Below are 15,311 nucleotides of genomic sequence, written 5' to 3'. Positions count from 1 at the left end.
TGGGATATAAAGTGTTTATCTCACTATATTGAAGGTTTTTTGGCACAAGTTATAAATTACTTTGGAATTCTGTAAAGCTGGTGTCTGGTGATGAAATATGTTGATTGGGATGTCATTTTACAGAACACAGAATCTTTACGATGTTTAAATTCACTCAAATCCAGCCGCAAGAATGAAAGATAGAGCCATTTGGTGAAAAATGTTTATTTCACCCTATGCCTTAAACTTGGTGAGATAAACATTTTTTACCAAACGGCTTTATAAAGCTTGTGTCTGTTGATGAAATATGCATATTAGGATGTGATTCTACACAATGTAGAATCTACAAAATGCATAAGTTCAGTCAAAGCCAGCCACAAAAATGCAAGATAAAGCCATTTGGTCAAAAGTGTTTATATCGCCAAATCAAAGTTTTTTGGAACAAGTCGTAAATAACTAAGGAATTCTTTAAAGTTGGTGTTCAGTATTGAAATATGATTAGATATGATTCTATGCAATTTAAATCTACACAATATTTAAAGTCACTCAAATCCAGCTGCAGGTTTGAAAGGTCAAGTCCTTTGGTAAAAAATGTTTATCTCACCAAGGTTAAGGCATTTGGAACGAGTTGAAAATTAATTGGAATTCTTTAAAGCTGGTGTCTGTTGCTCAAATATGCTGAATAGGATGTGATTATACAAAATAAATGTCATATATACTGAAAACCAGCCGCACGTTTAAAAATGAAGCCATTGGAAACCGAGTGTTTATCTCACCAAGTAGAAGGATTTTGGATAAGATAAAGATAAAGCCATTTTGGTTTAAATTGTTTATTCCACCAATTTGAAGGTTTTTGGCACAAGTTCTAAATAACATTGTAATTCTTTAAAGCTGGTGTCTGGAGAAGAAATATGCTGATTAGGATGTGATATTTCATTAAATATGTTGTTATACTGAAATCTAGCTGCGGGTCAAAAAGATAATTCCAATAGGTCAAAAATTTTTATCTTACCAATTTGAAGGTTTTTGGATCAAGTGGTAAATAAATTTGTAATTCTTTAAAGCTTTGGTCTGTTGCCGAAATTTGTTGAATAGGAGGTGATTCTACGCAATATATTTCACATGTGCTGAAATCCAGCCGCAGATTAAAACAATAAACCATTGAGAAATACAGTTTTTATCACACCAAGTTGAAGGTTTTTGGGCACAAGTTGTAAATAATTTTGTAATTCTTTAAAGCTGGTGTCTGGAAATGAAATATGCTGATTAGGGTGTGATTCTATACAATGTAGAATCTACAAAAAGCATAAGTCAGTCAAATCCAGCCACAAAAATGAAAGATAAAGCCACATGGTCAAAAATGTTCATTTCGCTAAATTGAAATTTTTTGGAACACGTTGTAAATAACTAAGGAATTCTTTAAAGCTGGTGTCTGGTATTGAAATATACTAAATTAGATATGATTTTATGCAATAAAAATATACGCAATATTTAAATTAACTCAAATCCAGCTGTAAGTTTGAAAAGTTAAGCTGTTTGGTAAAAAATGTTCATCTCACCAAATTAGGGCATTTGGTTGAAAGTTGAAAATTACTTTGGAATTTTTTAAAGCTGGTGTCTGTTGCTGAAATATGTTCAATAGGATGCGATTCTACACAAAAAATGTCACATTTACTGAAATCTAGCCGCAGGTAGCTCCTCAGCATCATCGACAATGTTCATCACCCCCTGCATGCCACTGATGTCCTGTCAAAGCTCGATCAGCCACAGAGTGATACCACCGAGAAGCTCCACTGAACGCCACAGGAGGTCTTTCCTACCTGAAGCTATCAGACTTTCTAATTCATCTCTCATTAGCCGCAGGGAATCTCAAAATCTTAAACCTAAAAAAAATAATAATAATTCTCACCCACTTACTGTAAATTGTAATCATTTATCTGTATATACATTCCTAACTATGAAATATTTCATTTCAAAACAGCTTCATGTACAATATTCTTTCATACTCTTGTGCACTCCTTATCTTTTACTTGGTACTTAAGACCTTAAGACACTTAATCGTCTTCACTTGTTACTTAAGATACTTTATAGTTTATTTGTATTTCTTATTCTCCCCTTTTTTTCTATAACTGTTTATACAATTTTCTACTATTATTTATTATTGTTATGTTTTTCTTGTAACTCTGGCACAACAAATTCCTTCGGGATAAGTAAAGTTGTTCCTATTCTAATGCTAATTCTTACATTTACTTAAATCCAGCCGCAGGTTTAAAAGATAAAGCCATTTGGTCAAAATTGTTTATTGCACCATGTTTAACCTTTTTGAACACATTTCAAATAACAAGGGAATTCTTTAAAACTGATTTCTGGTGGTAAAATATGTTGAATAGAATGTGATTCTACACAATTACAGTAAGTCACATTTACTGAAATGCAGCTGCAGGTTTCAGAGATAAAGCCTATTGGTCAAGAAGTGTTTATCTCTCGAAGTTGAAAGATTTTGGCACAAGTTGTAAATAACTTCGGAATTCGTTAAAGCTGGTGCCTGGTTGTGAAATATGTTGAATAGGATGTGATCCTACATGATATATGTAGCATTTATTGAAATCATGCCGCATGTTTAAAGGATAAAGTCGTTTGCTAAAGAAGTGTTTATCTCAAAGTTGAAGCTTTTTGGCACAAGTTGTACATAACTTTGGAATTCATTAAAGCTGGTGTCTGGTGCTTAAATTTGCTGAATAGGATGTGATTCTACACAATATATGTCACATTTACTGAAATCCAGCCACAGGATTAAAAGATAAAGCCATTTGGTCAAAATTGTTTACACTAGAACACTAATGTTGGGTTATTTTCACCCACACAATTTTCATCATATGATTTTCATTGTGTTGCCATTGCCCGAGTTTTGAGGGTCCTTGGGAGGCTTCAGGCTGCTCACTGATGTTATTAATTGTATGATTGTGTCGCACCTCCCATCAGCCCATCTTTAAAATTGATGAAAGCTGTATTTTATCCAGGATATTGTATTGGGTAAAATATACCCTACGTTAGTGATTGTGTTACTAATTTTAACATTAGTGTTCTAGGGTTATCTCACCAAGTTGAAGTGTTTGGAACAACTGTTAAATCAGAAGGGAATTCTTTAAAACTTGTATCTTTTGCTAAAATATGTTGAATAGGACGTATGAATTATTGTGTGAATGTGTTTATTTACATAACAACGTTCATTGGATACTATAGTTCATGCATATACTTATGTTGTCCAGGATGATATACAGGGGAGGTTTCTGTCCTGAATTGTTTATGTCCATTAGAATTTACATTCAAGGGGTATAAGTTCTTATCTAAAGATGTTTATGACCATTGGAATCTAAGGTCATGGAAGACACAATTCCTGTTAAAGGAGCAAGGTCATTTTAAGGACATAGATCATGTAAGCAATCGAAATAACAAAGTTATAAATATAGAGAAAACTAATATTTCCCTCCTGTTTATGAGATTACAAACAATGTTAGACACTTCTGCATCATCACACCATGTTGGCACACAGTTTAAAGATAACACTTAATCCAACATCATCGTCGTCTTCCACAATCGAATCATTATAATTTTCTTTTTCTGAACCACTCATAGGCAGTCGCTCATATATTTGTCCATTGTAGTAAGTCCTTGGTTTGGTCTGCACTGCTATTATCTGTCACAGTCCAGGCAGAGTCGGGCAGGGAACCACACCACCAGGGCTGGAATCGGATCAGATCTCTTTATTTCAATGGCAAGATGGGGGGGGGATCAACAGGGTTAGGTGAAGAGACACAGGCAGAGTCCCATTCAGGGTCCCACAATTCTCCGGACCCAGGCAGAGCGTGCCGCTGCTATTTGAGATGTTGATTAGCGGCAGCTGGCCGCCGCTGCTGCAGCTGGCCGCCGCATGGGAGTGGTGCCGCAGCTGGGCGCTGATTCTCAATTAGGACCCAGCCGTGTCTCCTCTCGGCTACCGAGAGGAGATCCTGACAGTACCGGCGCCCCGCGGAGCCGATCTGGGTGGGTGTAGGACAGGACGCTGACGCTCTCTCCTTGGATGCCACCATCGAAGAGTGGATGTCCCTGGTTCTGGTCGGATATCCCCATCTGACGCCGCAGGCGGCGCCGTCGATGTAGCAGGTGGTCCAGCTACTCCAATCGCCCAGCAAAGATGGGAGGCATTCCTCGATGCAGTCCATCTGGTTGGGGATGATTCCCTCTGGGCATCGGCTCAGACACTTGCCTTTGCGAAGGTGGAAACCGGGCTTACATTTTACGCAGAAATCCTTGCTGAAGCATCGCTCGCAATCCATGGAGCGACACTTTGAGCAGCGACTGATGTCCTTCCCTCTTTGTCCATAATGTCCAGCAGGACAGGCGTGAAGGCATGGCCCATGGTGAGACATCCCCTTCCTCTTCAGAAACAGGAAGAGTCACTCGGGGCAACTGTTAAAATCCCAAACCACGACCAAATTGTATTATGCTTTTGTCATTATATATGTCTCATCTCATGTAATGGCTAGCCAGGCCAGGGAGCCGAGTGGAGAATTTCCCTGCACCATTGATCAAACAAAAACATGTAACAAGGCCAGCAGGTTTTTCGCTCCACTCAAGTTTACATTTTATATGACATGTAGTTTTTCTTACTAAGTTCACATTTTATATGACATGTAGTTTATCTTACTAAGTTCACATTTTATATGACATGTAGTTTTTCTTATCACCTACTAAGTTTATATTTTTGTATAACATGAAGTCTTTCGTTCTACATACTACGTTTACATTTTGTGTGACGTGAGGATTCTCACGTCAAGAGAGGGACTTGCAAAATTCCCTAACTTAAGTCAGAATTCCTGTGTTACCAAGTGTACTTGCAAAAACTGTTAAAATCCGCACGAGATTCACGCGCGGGAACGCATCACGTGATGGCAAAAGTACACACAACTTTGTATTTTTCCACTAACACCCCCAATGCACTAGCGATGACGTATCCCGAAGGCCCAATCCAAGACACAGCCTGGTAACTAGCTGCCCTCTTCCAAAAATTATGAAAAACAACTCCATATTAGGAAATAACCTTGACCATCGAGATAGTGGTATAAATCACTGCCACTCCCTGAGATCCGGGCCGAAACCTCCTCATCTGCACATCCGACTGGACGCGCCTCAGCGGACGTCAAGAGAGGGCGAACGATCCCCTCGGGGTGACATTCATATCGGCCCGGGAATTCTCGTAAGTGTATTTCTTGACCTCTAATAAACCACTAATTTCTTAAACAGTTCCTGACAGCTCTGATGTTTTTCTTGGATCACATCTTAACACACGCCACGGTCCCGTGGCGGAGGCCGCAAAAACAGACACAACGCATGCAGCCATTGTCGCGGGAACACTCCAGGCAGCTGCGACAGTCCTGTGATGTCTCTCTTTGGGCTTAAAGCGGGAACAGGGTGGTTGTCTTGGCGGCCTTGGTCATCTCTGCAGCCTCGCAGATTCACCTCGGGGCTGAGACCGGGCCCCGGCGGTGGGCTCCCCGAGTCCATGTTGGCCAGAGAATTCGGTCACAGTCCATGCAGAGTCGGGCAGGGAACCACACCACCAGGGCTGGAATCAGATCAGATCTCTTTATTTCAATGGCAAGATGGGGGGGGGGGGGGGGGGGGGGGGGGGGGGGGGGGGGGGGTGAGCCGAGCAACAGGGTTAGATGAAGGGTTAGATGAAGGGTCACAGGCAGGGTCTCAGGCAGAGTCTCACAATTCTCTGGCCCCAGGGAGAGCGTGCCGCTGCTCTTTATGGAGATGTTGATTAGCGGCAGCTGGCCGCTGCTGCAGCTGGCGCTGATTCTCAATTGGGACGCAGCCGTGACATTATCGCCATCTGAACCAAGGCTGCGGAAGCCATTTTAGCAATCATGCATCTCAAACAAGGAATAACGCACATAGTAAACAAACAAAACAGAATAAGAATCACAATTACAGGTGTTAGACATTTTAAAATTATTTGCTACCAAGTTCCGTTCACAATCCATCCAAGAGGGTCAAACTGTGAAAATGGCATTAAAGTGTCACTGTCCTCTTTACCCTCTAGCTCAGGCATGTCAAACATACGGCCCGCGGGCCGGACGCAGCCCGTTGGATGATTTAATCCGGCCCGGCATAAATTTCTGAGTATGTCAAAAAAAGAAGCCAGTCTCTAGCTCATTTCTATCAAAAGTTGTGATTTTTTTTTAAAATAAATACAAACCAAATGCTCCCTCCGGCCGCTGGAGGGCAGTAAATGTATAAAAGCACTCACATCCAGCATGCGGCACTGACACAAGTTAGTCACAGGACATAAACATTCGCAACATGATATGTCCAAGTAAAAATAAACCGGCAATCTTGCTTCACCATTCACCACTACTAAACAAGTTATCGGTCAACACACTCTTCCCAAAATGGCACTGTCAAAAAAAAGAAAAGTGGACACAGAGTGCAGAGTTTTCCAGGAAAAATGGACTGAGAAGTATTTATTCACAGAAGTAAATGCAAAACCAGTGTGCTTGGTATGTAATCAGCAAGTTGCGGTGTTCAAAGAGTTTCATATTCGGCGCCACTATGAGACTCATCATAAAGACAAGTATGACCACTTGAAAGGACGAATAAGGAAAGACCAGATAAACAAATTGGTCGCTGGTCTGAAGAAACAGCAGTCTGCTTTTACGCGCAGCCGCGATATTGCTGATGCTGCTGTAAAAGTTTGCTACATCATTGCCAACGAGCTGGTGCAGGCATCCAAGCCATTTTCTGATGGGGAGTTTGTAAAAACATGCATGCTGAAGGCTGCAGAAGTCGTGTGCCCTGAAAAGCGACCTGCCTTTGCCAATATTAGTCTAACGAGGAACACTGTCGCAGATCTGGTAACAGAACTCTCAAGTGACTTGAGCAGCCAACTGAAAGAGAAAATCAAGTCATTTATCGCATTTTTAATTGCAATAGATGAGAGCAGCGATGTCACAGATATTGCTCAACTGGCCATATTCATTAGAGGTGTTGATGAAACTTTGACCATCACCGAGGAGCTGCTTGAATTGGTGCCCATGAATGACACCACAACAGCAGATGACATTTTCAGTGCTCTCGTTGGGGCGCTGGACAAGGTGGGAGCGGACTGGTCCCGTGCCGTGAGCCTGGCTACTGACGGTGCGCCATCAATGGTCGGAAGAAAGGCAGGCGTTGCCACAAAATTCCGTGACAAAGTACAGACTGCAAATGGAGGACAAGAGTTTTGGACATTTCACTGTATTTTGCACCAGGAGGTGTTATGTTACAAAACACTGCAAATGGACCATGTTATGAGTGTGGTTGTGAAAACTGTCAATTTCATCAGAGCACGCGGGCTAAATCACCGTCAGTTTGACACATTTCTCAGTGACAATGACATTCATGCCGTCCTTCCATACCACACTGACGTGCGGTGGTTAAGCAGAGGTGCAGTACTCAAGCGCTTCTTTGAGCTACGAGGGGAAATTGGACAGTTCATGGAGAAGAAGGTACGCCCAGTAAAGGAACTTAAATGCAAGGAATGGGTGCAGGATCTTGGGTTTATGGTTGATATTACACAACACTTGAATATACTTAACACTACATTGCAGGGCCGTAACAGAGTTGTCACTCAATATTACGACAGCATAACTGCGTTCAAGATGAAACTGTCACTGTGGGAGTCGCAGCTATCCAACGGTGACACCGCGCATTTCTCTTGTCTCACAGCTGTGCGTCCGAAGGCACCGGACCGTCCCGATAATGATTTGGATAAATATAAAGACAACATAACAGATTTGCTGCAACAGTTTGAGCAGAGGTTTCTGGTATTCAATGAACTTGAGAACAAATTTGGCTTTTTTCGCTCGCCATTTACAGTGAAGCCTTCTGATATGCCAGCTGACATTCAGCTCGAGCTTATTGACTTGCAGTGCGATTCCGCTATGAAGGATAAATTTGGGTCCGTGGGATTGGGTATGTTTTATCAATATCTCGTGCCAGGTTACCCCAAATTAACAGCCATGGCTGCAAAGGTTCTATCCATGTTTGGGACTACTTATCTTTGTGAACAGGTGTTCTCTGTAATGAACAATAATAAAACAAAGCAGCGCTCAAGATTAACAAATAAACACTTGAATGACATTGTTAAATGTGCTGCTACTTAGGATTTCACACCCAATATCAATGCACTTGTGAAGGCAAAAAGATGCCAAGTTTCAGGAGCCAGCAGCAGCAAGTAGACTGCAGGAGTGCAGTGAGAGAGAGAGAAAAAAAGTGTGATGACACGAAATTTGTTTGCACTCATAAATACAGATCATTAAGAATAAGATTAATCTGGTTTCATATTAAAGACAATTAATAACTTGACCATAACTTGACCCATTGTGTGCAACTTCATTTATTCTCTGGGGTATGCCATGGGTTGACAGAATGTATTTACAGATAGGTTTAACTACAGCTTCTGCATCAGCTTTTGTAGTGGTTGTGTTGCACACGTGAATGATGATGATTCAGTGTGTAGGTTTTGCGGGTTTTGTTGTCGGCTGTAACACAGACATTAGCCACATTACTGGCGTCCAACACAGCACTGAACTAATGCTGTGACCGCGTCTCGGCAAACTAGTCACAGTTGGTTTCACGCCATCCTGTGGTGGAATGTGGTACTACATACTTACGAACAGTAAATGTGAGGAAAGGAGCAAGTTGCTAACTCAGGAAATAAAATACATTAATATCAAAAAAAAAAAGGGAGGGGGATGTCTGGTCTTTGCGCTCTCATAGTTGCAATTTGGATATAATATCTTTATCTCACCAAGTTGACAGTTTTGGCACAAGTTGTAATTCTTAAGAGCTGGTGTCCGAAGCTCAAATTTCCCGATAAGGATGTGATTATAAACAATACAGAATCTAAACAATGTATAAATTCTGTCAAATCCAGCCGCAAGAATGAAAGATAAAGCCATTTATTCAAAAATGTTTATCACCCAAACTGAAGGTGTTTGGAACAAGTTGTAAATTACTTTGGAATTCTTTAAAGCTGGTTTCTGTTGTTGAAATATGTTAAATAGGATTTGAACTTACACAAAATATGTCAAATGTATCAATATCATGTTGAAGGTTTAGTAGGTTTTAACAAGTTGTAAATTACTTTGGAATTCCTTAAAGCTGGCACCTGTTGTTGAAAATTATTGAATAGGATGTGATTCTGCACAGTATATATCATCTTTACTTAAATGCAGCCGACAGTTAGAAATATGAAGCCGTTTGGTCAATTTTTTATCTCAGCCAGTCGAGGGTTTTTTTTGCAAAAGTTGGAAATAACTTTGTAATTCTTCAAAACTGGTGTCTGTTTTTGAAATATGCTGAATAGGATGTGATTCTAAACAATTAATGTCTGATCCACTAGCATCCAGCCAGATGTTTAAATGATAAAGGCATTTGGTTGAAAAGATCTTACCTCACCAAGTTGAAGATTTTTGAAAAAAGTTTTGAATAAGAAGTGAATTGTTAAAAACTGGTGTTTGGTGCTGCAATATGTTAAATATGAAGTGATACTACACAATATACAGTATGTCACATTTACTGAAATCCAGCTGCAGGTTTAAAACACACCCATTTGGACATAAAGTGTTTATCTCACCAGTTGAAGCTTTTTCCAAGTTTAAGGTTTTTGGCAAAGGTATTAAAAAACTTTGGGAATTCTTTAAAGCTGGTGTCTGGTGCTGAAATTTCCCGATTAGGATGTGATAATACACTATCGAAACAATGTATAAATTCACTCAATCCCAGCCGAAAGAATGAAAGACAAAGCTATTTATTCAAAAATGTTTCACACCAAATTGAATTTTTTGGAACAAGTTGTAAATTACTTTGGAATTCTTTAAATCTGGTGTCTGTTTTTGCAATATACTGAATAGGGCGTAATTCTACACAATATATGTCACATTTACTGAAATCCAGCCATTTGGACATCAAGTGTTTATCTTACCAATTGAAGCTTTTTAGAACAAGTTTTAAACAAGAAAAGAATTATTGAAAACTGGTGTCTGGTGCTAAAATATGTTGAAAAGGACATGATTCTACACAATATCTGCGACAGTTAATGATATGGAGCCACATCTTTAAAAGATAAACCCATTTGGTCAAAAAGTGTTTATCTTCCAAGTTTTAGATTTTTGGCACAGGTTGTAAATAACTTTCAAATTCTTAATGCTGGTGCCTGGTGCTGAATATGATGTGATTCTACACAAAGTATGTCATCTTTACCTAAATCTACCCAAAGGTTTAAACCATAAACCTATCAGGTCAAAACTCTTCATGTCATGATGTTGAAGCTTTTTGGACCAAGTTATAAATAACAAGTGAATTCTTAAAACTGGTGTCTGGTGATAAAATATGTTGAATAGGCCATGATTCTACACAATATACGTCACATTTATTGAAATCCAGCAGCAGGTTTAAAAGATAAAGCCATTCGGTCAAAAATGTTTATCTCACCAAGTTGAATGTTTATGGCACAAGTTGTAAATAACTTTGGAATTCTTTAAAGGTTGTGTCTTGTGCTGAAATATGCTGAATATTAAGGGATTCTACAAAATATAGAATCTACAAAATGAATAAATTCACTCAAATCCAGACTCAACAATGAAAGATAAAGGCATTTGGTCAAAAAGTTTTTATCTTCCAAGTTAAAGATTTTTGGCACATATTGAAAATAACCATGGTATTCTTAATGCTGGTATCTGGTGCTGAATATGACATGATTCTACACAATGTCTTCACCTACTGCTGCAGGGTTTTAAAAATAAAGCCATCTAGTCAAAATTGTTTTGACTAGATGGTTTTATTGTGGCTTTATTGGCTTTATTGGGTTGAAGAACAAGAACAAGAAGAAGAGGAGGAGTGCGTGTTCAGAAGCAGAGAGAGAGGAGGAAAGGAAAGAGCCTGGGAGTAGGGAGTAGGGAGAGTAGGGACTTTGAATATTGGGACTATGACAGGAAAAGGTAGAGAGTTTGTCGACATGATGCAGAGAAGGAAGGTGGATATACTGTTTGTCCAGGAGACCAGGTGGAAGGGTAGTAAGGCTAGAAGCTTAGGAGCAGGCTTTAAGTTGTACTATTATGGTACTGACAAGAAGAGAAGTGGAATAGGAGTTATCTTGAAGGAGGAGTTTGTTAGGAACGTCCAAGAGGTGAAAAGAATGTCACATAGACTTATGAGTCTGAAATTGGAAATTGAAGGTGTGATGCTCAATGTTGTTAGTGGCTATGCCCCGCAGGTGGGATGTGAATCTGAAGAGAAGGAGAAGTTCTGGAATGAGTTAGATGAAGTGATGCAGAATATTCCCAGAAATGAGAGAGTGGTAATAGGTGCAGACTTCAATGGACATGTTGGCGATGGCAATAGAGGGGATGAAGAAGTGATGGGCAGATTTGGTATCCAGGACAGGAATGCAGAGGGACAGATGGTGGTAGATTTTGCAAAAAGGATGGAAATGGCTGTAGTGAACACCTTTTTCCCGAAAAAACAGGAACATAGGGTAACTTATAAGAGTGGGGGTAGGGGCACGCAGGTAGACTACATCTTGTATAGATGCGGTAACCTGAAAGAGATCAGTGACTGCAAAGTAGTTGTAGGTGAGAGTGTTGCCAGACAGCATAGGATGATGGTTTGTAGGATGACTCTGGTGACAAGGAAGATGAAGAGGACAAAGGCAGAGCACAGGACAAAATGGTGGAAGCTGAAAAGGGAGGAGTGTTGCATGGTTTTCAGGGAGGAGTTGAGAAAGGGTCTGGGTGGTCACGGTGAGCTTCCAGATGATTGGACAACAGCAGCTCGTATTATCAAGGAGACAGATAGGAGAGTACTTGGTGTGTCATCTGGAAGGAAAATAGATAAGGAGACTTGGTGGTGGAATGAGGAAGTGCAGGAGTATATGCAGAGAAAGCGGTTAGCAAAGACGAAGTGGGATACTGAGAGGACTGAAGAGAATAGACAGGAGTTCAGGGAGATGTGGCGAAAGGTAAAGATACAGGTAGCAAAGGCAAAACAAAAAGCGTACAATGACTTGTATGCTCGGATGGATAGAAAGGAGGGTGAGAATGATCTATACAGGTTGGCGAAACAGAGAGATAAAGATGGAATGGATGTACAACAGGTCCGGGTGATTAAGGACAGAGAGGGAAATGTATTGACAGATGCTAGAAGAGTGATGGGAAGATGGAAAGAGTACTTTGAAGAACTGATGAATGTGGAAAATGAAAGAGAGGCAAGGGTAGAAGAGGTGACTATTGTAGACCACAAAGTAGCAAAAATTAGTAAGAGTGAAGTGAGGAAGGCATTGAAGAAGATGAAGAGGGGAAAAGCAGTTGACCCTGATGATATACCTGTGGAGGTATGGAAGTGTCGAGGAGAGGCAGCGGTAGATTTTCTGACTAGATTATTCAACAGGATCTTAGAGAGTGAGAAGATGCCTGAAGAATGGAGACAAAGTGTGTTGGTGCCTATTTTTAAGAATACAGGGGATGTGCAGAATTGTGGCAACTACAGAGGGATAAAGTTGATGAGCCATACAATGAAGTTATGGGAAAGAGTAGTGGAAACTAGACTGAGAGCAGAAGTCAGCATTTGTGAACAGCAGTATGGCTTGATGCCTAGGAAGAGTACTACAGATGCAGTATTTGCGTTGAGAATGCTAATAGAGAAGTACAGAGAAGGCCAGAGGGAGCTGCATTGTGTTTTTGTAGACCTAGAATAGGCATATGACAGGGTGCTAAGAGAGGAGCTCTGGTATTGTATGAGGAAGTCTGGAGTGGCAGAGAAGTATGTTAGACTGGTGCAGGACATGTATGCTAGCTGTGAGACACTGGTACGGTGTGCTGTAGGGGTAACAGAGAAGTTCAAGGTGGAGGTGGGACTCCATCAGGGATCAGCTCTGAGGCTCTTCTTGTTAGCAATCGTGATGGACAGGCTGACAGATGAGGCTAGACAGGAATCTCCATGGACCATGATGTTTGCAGACATTGTGATCTGTAGTTAGAGCAGGGAACAGGTTGAGGAAAATCTAGAAAGGTCGAAGTATGCTCTAGAAAAGAGAGGAATGAAAGTTAGTCGCAGCAAGACAGAATATATGTGTGTGAATGAGAGGGACTCAGGTGGAACGGTGAGGCTACAGGGAGTGGAGATCAAGAAGCTGGAGGATTTCAGGTACTTAGGGTCAACAGTCCAGAGCAACGGAGAGTGTGGAAAAGAGGTGAAGAGACGGGTCCAAGCTGATTGGAATGGGTGGAGAAAAGTGTCAGGGGTACGATGTGATAGAAGACTATCGGCCAGAATGAACGGAAAGGTGTACAAGAAAGTGGTGAAACCAGCGATGATGTATGGACTAGAAACTGTTAGATGGAGAAAGTTGACTCGCTGTGGCGACCCCTGACGGGAAAAGCCGAAAGAAGAAGAAGAAGAAGGCGTCCTATTGGTCGGCCGTGCACCACGTGACCGAGGAGATGCGGATGACGCATCAGCGATGTTGTTTGAAGTGAAGATGACGGTGCACCCTGTTAAATTGCAAATAATAACATATTCGATGGGAGACATCTCAAAGATCGTGGAGACGAATGTTTAACGTGCCATTTGGTGCGTCTACTGTATTATGTTGGTAGATGATAATGCAAAGAGGCAGGAGGGTTATAGGTGATGTGTGACATAAGTTTGTTAACTGGACAACCTGTCTCTACGCCTTGCTTCGTGTACCGAAGTAAATTCCCACCAAGGAATCCGATCTTAGCGCAAATGGATTGTGTTTGACGACAAAAGACGACAGCCCCGATCCGTCCACCACACTGGTCGCGTTTAAAGACTGGCAGACTGGGATCGTGGCAAAGTTCTCCCGTTTGTAAAACAATAGAAACCAATTGTGGCATCAGGAGGATGGACGGAATGTGTTCTGTGTTCTGACTTCTTCATGAAAATTGAAGCGTCTGTGTCGTTTCGGTCATTCCGGCCTATCGGAACTCAGAGTTGACGTTTTTCTTGTCGTTGAATGGCTGCGATGACTGACCCTGGATCAGCTTCTGAATGGAGCAATGCATGACTCAAAAACTTTTGTATTAGTGGTTGTATTTGTACTTAGGAATCAATTACATGCTTGTGGTCATGTGGCACTCTCGTCTGTTGTTTGTACACATTTTCATCTGCTTGTTCATATGGGAAACGAAAACATTATTATTGAAAATCTCTGGTAAAACTGTTACAATGTTTTTTTTAATTTTACTGAGTTCTAAATCCACCTTTCTGTGAAAAGGATTTTTTAATCATCTCTGAACAAGCAAGGCTGATTTGTAGCGACTTGCACAAAGATCTACAGACACATTTTTAATTGCGTATTGTAAATGTGTAATACTGAAACACATCTCTTGTGTGTTTTGTAATAAATTTCAGGATGAGTAGAAAAGTCTGATGTTTACTACCTTTCAAGGGAAATCCTGCTTTTCCAATCCAATCTGTATCCTGTCCTACAACCCACTGAAGGGATTCAATGCAGCGTTGGTCTGTTCTGCATCTGAGGCTTCCACCATCCAAGGCTGGACCTGCAGCTCTGATATCAAAGGAATGGCTGTTTCGACGAGGTGGAACCGTGGCCAGTAAGCTTTCCTTTCACGATGGAAATGCTCCCTTACTTGTTGGCTTCCAACTTCTTCTTCCCCAGGTAGTGTTGGAGTGAAGCTTCTCCAGCTGGCATTTGGTAGAGGTGATGGTGGGGATCTGGTTGGTCATTTCATGTTCTTTGACTGTTGTACTGGGGGGCTTTTCCAATAATTATTTGGAGGCACGAATCGGAGGCAGCCGCTGTCAAGCCTGCAGTAGCTCCCCTCCGTCGTTCCACCGAGATGCACCGATGATCATCTCCATTGCCATGGTAAAGGCTAGAGGGGATGTGGCGCAGCCTGCCCTGAAGCCCACTTCCAATGATCACCATGTTTTGTACTCTGTGGTTGTTTTACAGAATAAGAAATGCTGGAGGAAGCTTCTGACCAGGTTTGTGGTGGTTTCATGCACTTGGAAGAGGTTGAAGGCCTCCCAGAGGACAGATGTGGGGATGGATTAAGAAGCCTTGGCTCAGTTGAGGAATAAAACATGCAGGTCTCTTCTGTGCCCTTTGAAGATTTTATTTGTTTTTGTGTTTCAGGTGAGTTTGGAGTGAGAAGTTATGACTTGTTATCGCAAAGACATGCACCGGGGGTTCAAGATATGTTTAAAGAGGACAGAATTCACGCAGAGGTGCACTGTTT

General features: G+C 41.1%; 1 pseudogene; it reads left to right on the top strand.

Annotated features, from left to right (window-relative positions):
* The first annotated feature begins 6,437 nt into the window (after nt 1-6,437).
* On the top strand, nt 6,438-13,919 carry LOC147219803 (general transcription factor II-I repeat domain-containing protein 2A pseudogene; annotated as a pseudogene).
* The last annotated feature ends 1,392 nt before the right edge of the window (nt 13,920-15,311 follow it).

The sequence above is a fragment of the Fistularia commersonii genome, chromosome 24, assembly GCF_037954325.1.
Source record: "Fistularia commersonii isolate RoL2024-O1a breed Wild chromosome 24, RoL_Fcom_v1.0, whole genome shotgun sequence".
Classification (NCBI taxonomy): Eukaryota; Metazoa; Chordata; class Actinopteri; order Syngnathiformes; family Fistulariidae; genus Fistularia; species Fistularia commersonii.
Note: the sequence above shows the minus strand (reverse complement) of the source record. Positions and strands in the feature narration are given on the sequence as shown.